The sequence below is a fragment of the Micropterus salmoides genome, unplaced genomic scaffold (assembly GCF_014851395.1).
Source record: "Micropterus salmoides isolate LMB-PRFRI ecotype aquatic unplaced genomic scaffold, ASM1485139v1 Ms_hic_scaffold_14, whole genome shotgun sequence".
Classification (NCBI taxonomy): Eukaryota; Metazoa; Chordata; class Actinopteri; order Centrarchiformes; family Centrarchidae; genus Micropterus; species Micropterus salmoides.
In genome coordinates, this window is record NW_024040485.1 from 7,471,180 (window position 1) to 7,479,102 (window position 7,923).

Here is a 7,923-nt window from a genome sequence, read left to right on the forward strand (position 1 = left end):
TTTATACTTCCTGTGAGTATAATCCAATTAATCTTATTTTCATATTATCCATATATCCATTGTGTAATTTGATAAATTATGTTGTGCTCACATCGCATAGTATTGAGACTTCATTGCCCTCTTCAGATAAGACTCTCAGACTGCAATATGTGTCTTTGTAATGTGTAGCAGACCTAAAATTTTGTTATGCAATTTAATAAATTTATGAGAATTGATACCCAATTATGAATTTTTAAGATTCATAAAATCAAACAATGTTCCTCGTTAAGGGCACCACCGGAGTTGTTATAATCCTAGAGTCTCCAGACCTCTAGGTAGTTTTAATAATTATACAATTATTACTAGTGATCAGTTAGTTAATAATCGCTCAATTATCTTAAATCAGTCAGTCAGTCTCGTATCTAAAAGGTCAATTCTCGTGGCAGGGACGTAGAAATAGGCAACACACACAGTTCTTGATTATATTACAGTGAATTTATTCTATAACTAATGTGATAAAAAGATGGTTGGATACAGGGAACATAAACAATTGCTGAACAATGAGCCTGGAGGTTCGATTGTGGGAAGCATTTGACTCATACGGCATAGAAGAACTAATGAAAGTAAACTAATGCTATGATTTCAGGAGCTAAAAAAGGGAAATATCTGATCACAGATGATGTGTTAGGTCTTACTGCTTGCCGGCGGCCTGCTTGGCCTGTTGCTGGTCCCACTAGCTGCCCGATCCTGGCTTTTTGCTAGGGATTCTCCGGGGTTCTCCGTGTCTGAAGAAGAAAACGTTGTCCTCCGTCTGGCAATTCGGCTGTTTTCAGGTTTCCTTCGTTGTAGCTGGCGAGACCACGTGGTTTGGTCTGACCTCAGTGAAGTAGGCTCGACGAAAAAGGCTTAAAATGGAACTTGGTCGTTCCTGAATTAGTCCGGTGTAACTTAACGGACTTTAAGAAACAAAAGAAATCAAGAAAATAAAACAAACTGAAGGCAGATCGATGTCGCGGCACTTCAGGTGTGTAGCTTCAGGCGAACAAAAGGCCTGTCTCGCTGGCCGAGTCTGAGGGCGATGCCTGGCGAGGCGTCGCGTGTCGCTCTTTTGTTGCCTGGGGCGTGGTTCCCCAGGGGGCGTCTCAGGTTTCCAAAGGGGCTTCCTCTCTAAACTTAATGTCTAAAAAGAAATCTATTTACGCGTATTATAATCAAATATTTTCCACAATCGAACCTCAGCGGTCAAACGGTTGTACTGTTCTAGGCATTTGGTAACAGGAAACAATTGTCACATTATTGGTCAGGATATTTATACATTTAACAGCATTTCCAACGAGGGCATGTAATACTTATTTCGTCCACTTGGGGGAGCTCAGATTACATGAGGAAAGCTTGGATTAATCAAAGATCACCTCCTTAGGAACGGGGGAATTATTTTTGATTCATCCTTAAATTCAAGCTGGCAGTTAAGAGTATAGTAAAACATTCCTTTGTCATCATTTCTAAAGGAATTTTGTTGGAAAGTATTATGAACAAGCATTGATCACATTAGATGAAGGAGTGTCTTGCTGAATAACAAGTAACTTTCTTTTCAGCACTAATATCAACAACATGTTAACATAACTACTCAAATAGAGACAAACGTAATCAGGTAAGTAAAGATTTAATTAACTTAATTAAATGCTTTGAGTCTTTGGAGACTGCAGTCTTTTTACATACAAAGTTCGGCTGTCCTAGATTATGTCACACTTAGGTAAGACAAGGAGTATCCCTTTGATGGGATAATAAACATAGAGCCAAGTCAGTTGCCACGGAAACATGTTGGGGGGGGGGGGCAGTTTTGATAGGCTGTTTAGGGAAATGCCAATGGCTGGTTCGTGTCCCTTTGTCAGTTTAACAGTCAGGCCCCGCGTTATCAGCTTCGGAATCAAAAGGAGGGGAGGAGAGAGAAATTTGGAGTAGCTCCAAATTTATTCAATATAAAATGCACAAATCCACACCGTTGTTCACTACAAAAGAGAGAAACAGACAGAAAAAAGTCTCTAACTCTGCCTGTCAGCCCGCTCTGCTCCGTTAAAACTGAATTTACAATACAGAATTGAATACGAGTGCACTCCAGATTTAGCTGCAGGTAGCTGACCGTGTACTTCTCCCTATACCGCAGTTTGGTGTCCATGCATGCAGCAAACTGTCTGTCAGAGCGTTCACATGAAAAAGAAGGAAGACATGGCTGGTAGAATTGTCTTCAAATACAGTTTCTAAACACCTCAGCGCACTGAAGGAAGCCATCTGACTGTGTGAGGAGCAAGCTTGTTGATATGTGCAGGCAGAGTAGGCCTAGAGCTCTCCTGTCTGACTGGTCCAACAATACAGGAAAAGTTCACACCTTGAGACACAACACCTCCTCATCGCATAATGAGGCAGAAATGCACAGAGAAATGTAAAAAGGACAGGTAGAAATAAATACCATTGGGGAAATAAATAGGGTAGAAAATGCAATAGAAGAATAAAACAGACAAAAATATTAAAACACACACATAAATAAATACAAAAAAGAAGTAATTAATAAATAAAGTTGAAGATTATAACGGACAATATATAAATAAGGTAATTATTACAAAGGTGAATAAATAAAGAAGCTAATTAAAATAGATATATACATTTATGTCTCCTTGTATGATTTAATTACTGCTTATATTTATTTATTTACTTTATTTTTTGTGCATTTAATCAGATGCTTATTTATTTATTGAGCATTTATTTATTTCTGAATTTGTCAGAATCAGTCCTCCATAGTATTGAACGTTACAGCGAAAATAAAGATAATTTAAATGTTTCAAACATTTACTTGCATTTGATGAAATGATATCACGCACCTCAACAGCTGCATGGGTGAAAACTACATGTAACCTATTTGGTCTGAAACAGGACTACAGCCAAGCCGTTGATATTAGAGCACTGATTGCCTCTATTTCGCAGGGTGGGCTAAAAGCAGACTACAAGTAGCCTGTCAACATGACACTTAATATCTTGTAGATATTATGGACATTGCAAAAATATCAACCATCTCACGTGCTGCTAGAGCAAAAACCCACTTTTAATCATTTTTGACTTTTTTGACTAAAAGTGGGCCAGAAATAGCCGGTCTGTCTACGAGCTAAATCGTGTCTACGCACAGGCTGTAAACCATGTCCGTGACTGTCGGATGTGGGGAGACGAGGGAGGAGGCGGGAAAAAAGCGTTGGAGCGTTGGAGTCCTGCAGAAGTTCGACTGGGATGTTAATGTTTTGTTCGAACGAGTTCTACAAGCGGGCTGCAGCCGGGCGGAGCCGTGTGAGTTCCTGCGGACTGTCGAGCCGCGATGATCGGCCGACGACATGACTGTACAGCGGAGCTGTGAGGACGATATTGTCTGAAGTTCCGGGCGGCCAGCTTGGATGGTATTTTTCCTCTCCTCTCCCGCCTCGCTCCCGTGAGTATCCCCTGCCACTAGACTTAATCCACATCTATTCAGGGCTCGAGGATAAACAGTCCTAATTTGTGGAAGGGATACTGTTTACTGTTTAAAGGAGCCAAAATTCACAGACTTTTTTTATTAAGGGCATCGACCTTAATTAGGCGGAATGGATACTGTTGAATCCAACGAGGGTTAAAATGAAGGGCAACTGGACTTGGTTGAAGCTACTGGAAGACGTTTCGTCCCTTATCCAAAGGACTTCTTCAGTTCTGACTGACTGGCAGGGAAACTCAGCTATTTAACCTCAGTGGGGTCGTTATCCCGGGTCATCGATACCGCTGGTTCGTTAGTGTTCCTTGTTGCTGTGACGACAGTCGTTACAGTCGTTGAGACTACCTGTGGCCAAGACTGAACGACCATCGTTGGTATCTTCACCTGAGGCCAATAGGTTACGTTTGTTGAGTTTCCTGGGAAGTGATGAAAGGACAGCATTGTAAGTGGGGGATAAGTGGTGGCGTAGACCCCCTCCCTTGTTCAATGACGGCTTCTCAACCCTGGTGTAGATGGCTTCCTTGACACCTCTTTCAAACCATCCATCTTCTCTGTCTAAAATGTGCACCTGGTGGTCCTCAAATGAGTGTCCTCTGTCCTTCAGATGTAAGTAGACTGCAGAGTCTTGACCTGAGGAGTTGGCCCTTCTGTGTTGAGCCATGCGTTTGTGTAGTGGTTGTTTAGTCTCCCCAATATACTGTTGAATGTTAAAGAGCCAAAATTAACAGACTCTTATTAAGGGCATCCACCTTAGTTAGGTGGAAAGGACACTGTTTATTGTTGGGCTGAAAATCCTCACTGATTTTGATTGTGAAGCACTGTCTTGTTTATTGCTGTGAAAAAAGGTTAAAGTAATTGTTTATTCAACTGAGGTTATATATGTTTCCATCTTTTGGGTAAAATCAGGGGTGTAATGCTACCTCCACCCTTTGTTCATTAACCCAGGAAAGTAAAAAGATTTAAAAAGGTTATTTATTTATTTTTATTTCATTTTATTAATGTTATGGACAGCTGCTGGTCATATAATTAGAATGTCATCAAAAAGTGGATTTATTTCAGTAATTCCATTAAAAAAGTGAAACTTGTATAATGTATACATTCATTGCACACAGACTGATATATTTCAAGTGTTCATTCCTTTTAATTTTGATGATTATAACTGACAACTAATGAAAACCCCAAAATCAGTATCTCAGAAAATATTGTGAGGTCTAGTTCTGTAGGCAACACAATCATGGGGAAGACTACTGACTTGACAGCTGTCCAAAAGACGACCAGTGACACCTTGCACAAGGAGGGCAAGACACAAAAGGTCATTGCTAAAGAGGCTGGCTGTTCACAGAGCTCTGTGTCCAAGCACATTAATAGAGAGGTGAAGGGAAAAAAAGTGTACAAGCAATAGGGATAACCGCACCCTGGATGTAAATGCTCCGTACTTGTATAGCGCCTTTCTAGTCTTTTCGACCACTCAAAGTGCTTTTACACTACATCTGCATTCACCAGTCATACACATTCATACACTGAGCCTAAGTGCTCAAATAGAAACTAGCATTCACACTCATTCATACACTGGCGGAATAGCCGCCAGGGGCAAATCGGGGTTCAGTATCTTGCCCAAGGTCAACCGTCCAAGTACTAACCAGGCCCTGCTCTGCTTAGCTTCCGAGATCGGACGAGATCGGGTGCTCCCAGAGTGGTGTGGCCGTAAGCCTGGAGAGGATTGTGAAACAAAACCCATTCAAAAATGTGGGGGAGATTGTTGTGAATTAATTTGGAGCATTATAGCCTAAATTGTTATCATTTATTACTAGAGCAATGGTGGTCTACATTGTCATCATTTAAAGTGTTATTTTATAGTGTAAAGTTAGGATCACAGTGTTAAAACTCTACAGCTCTGAGTGTATGTGCTCCTTTCTGTATCTAACTGCCCAGGCACATGAGGACACAGAGAGGAGGAGTAGGCAGTCAGGGACTTTCCCAGATTCAGGTGCAGCAGGAAAGAGAGCCAAGAGATGATGTGAAGCCAAGAAACAGAGCTATAAAAGGAGGTCCAAAAGGAGGTGAAAGTCAGTCATTACATGGTTTTCATGTCGACTCGGGTCTCTGTTCTGGTAACAGAATGGGGCTCTATTTTGCACCGATCTCTGACACACTCCGGTGGAACTTTTGTATTCTAATTGGTGTCTGTTTTTGTTGATAATAAAAATGTTGGTAAAAGTTCAAACTTTCTTATCTGGCCCAAGTCTTGAATTTTTACACGACATTATATGCTTCTGATGGCTTGCTTGGTGAAGACTTTTGTTGTGTTGTGGTCCTGCCCTGGATCTTTCTTTTGCATAGTGTCATTGAAAGCTGCCACGGCCTGGAGAGGCAATTACTGTGCAGTGACTTTTGTTTAGTTTTTCAGATTTTTGCTTAAGTTTGATATTCACTGCCAGTCTATTTTTGACTGAAGCCGCTTTAAGCATCACAGAGCAGATGAACCAGACAGGAAGTCAGAAACAGAACGGCATAGAGAATCAAAATATTACCGACATACATACATCAACAACACAGTTAAAACAGACCAAGAAAATTCACAATTAAATTGTGTAGCCTACTTAACCCTAGTAAAACTGCTTGGCCTACTTAACCCTAGTAGAGGCACAAAAATCATGGACAAATCTGAATAACTCAGCAAAATCAGATGGGCAAAACTCTTTTTTGAAATGCTCCATGTGGATCTGTAACATTAGCCTGCAGAGAGCGGAACAGGCTCACAGAGAGCTGTTATCCATAGTTGAAGCAAACAAAATGATAAATTCTCAACATGTTAACAACGTGAAGGCTAAGCGCTCCACTGCTGAAACACCTCAGTGCAAGTTGACACCAGACAAAACCGCGGCACAGCCGTAGCCTATGTCGGTTTGGCTGGTGCCATTATCCCACACGTTTTCATCTAGTTTCGTTTGTTGTTGTAAAATGTTCACGCCCTGTGCCCACTCTGATTGGTGAGTAGGACCATAGCAGGAGGCGCATGGAGCTTGTGATTGGCGAGCAGATCTGTCACACAAGGATAACGGAATGAATTTGTAACTGCATGACTGTTTAAAACGGATCAGATGCACTGGATAATTAACCTAAATTTTAATCGCTGTCATCACAATTAGTTAATCGCGTTCTAAATTGCAATTTTGATTCGAAAATGATTAATTGTTCAGCCCTAATAGTGATGTAAGTTACCCCATGATAAGTCAGTGTACCATTAAAATTATTGCAAACATATGAAGTAAGCTAACAGTGGCTAAAGGTTCAGTGTGTACGTTTTAGTGGCATCTAGTGGTAAGGAACAGGGGGGCCGACGCACCTTTGGGGCTGGTGTGACGTAAATTATTTATTTATATAACTGTTTTTGGTTTTTTTAAATGGGCCAACGACCAGCCCATAAAGCATGGACAGCGGCCCATTGGGTGATTTTCTATATTTTGATTTTCTGTCCGGTTTCCCGAGTTCTTCCAACTTTGGTGTGTTCATGTGCTCTTTAGAATGTGGAATCAACATGGACTCTACTGCAAAGATTTGTTGGATTAGCATTATCAGCACTATGATTTCTTATATCAATTAAATTTCCTAATACAACAACAAAACAGCTGTAAAAACTTTGAACTTTGGTCCTCTTTCTTCTTTTTTTAATCTAGACTACCACTGACAAAGTTGTAATTATTTGTGTTTTCCTATATATTTGTATATTTCTTTATGTCCCATGTACACTTTATTTATTATCTCTTTTTGCAATAAAAAGACAAAAAAAGAGAAGCTACAGTGGCCGCCACGCTCTGTCGGCTCTTGTACTAAATAATACATGTGGTCCTTCAGTTCAATAGCTGTGTACTGTTTAGCCCCCATGGTGGAAGAAGGAGACATGGTCTCTTCGCCTCATGCTTCGGTTTATTTCTTCAACAGTCATGTGAAAAGTGGTGTATTGCAAGGGTGAATTATTGCAAAAATACATGTAAAAAACAACTAGGAAACTAATTACAAACTAACATCACAAACTGATTTCAAACAACACAAAAAAACTATATTAGGACCTGACTATTGGGTTCTGCTGCCCTTCCAGGCCAAAGCTGTTCTGCCCAGAGGAGCCTCTGCCTCCTTCCTTTATACCGAAAGCCCCTCCTACAAGACAAACCAAAGTTAATTGAAAATCAATCAACCACCATTATGCAAACTAAACATTCCCAAACATTTCTGGCCACATCAATACAAAATATAAGAACTAGTAATGAATTGTTAAAACCAGAAATTAAATGTTGCATGCTTGAGATAGCTTGCCTTGCCATCAGACTACAATGAGGACCACACTGGAAAGAAGTTTGTAACTTTCTTGTGTTATCTTCAACAGGTGTGATAAATGTACATTGTCACTGTAGATGGCATTTTTCTATACATTTATT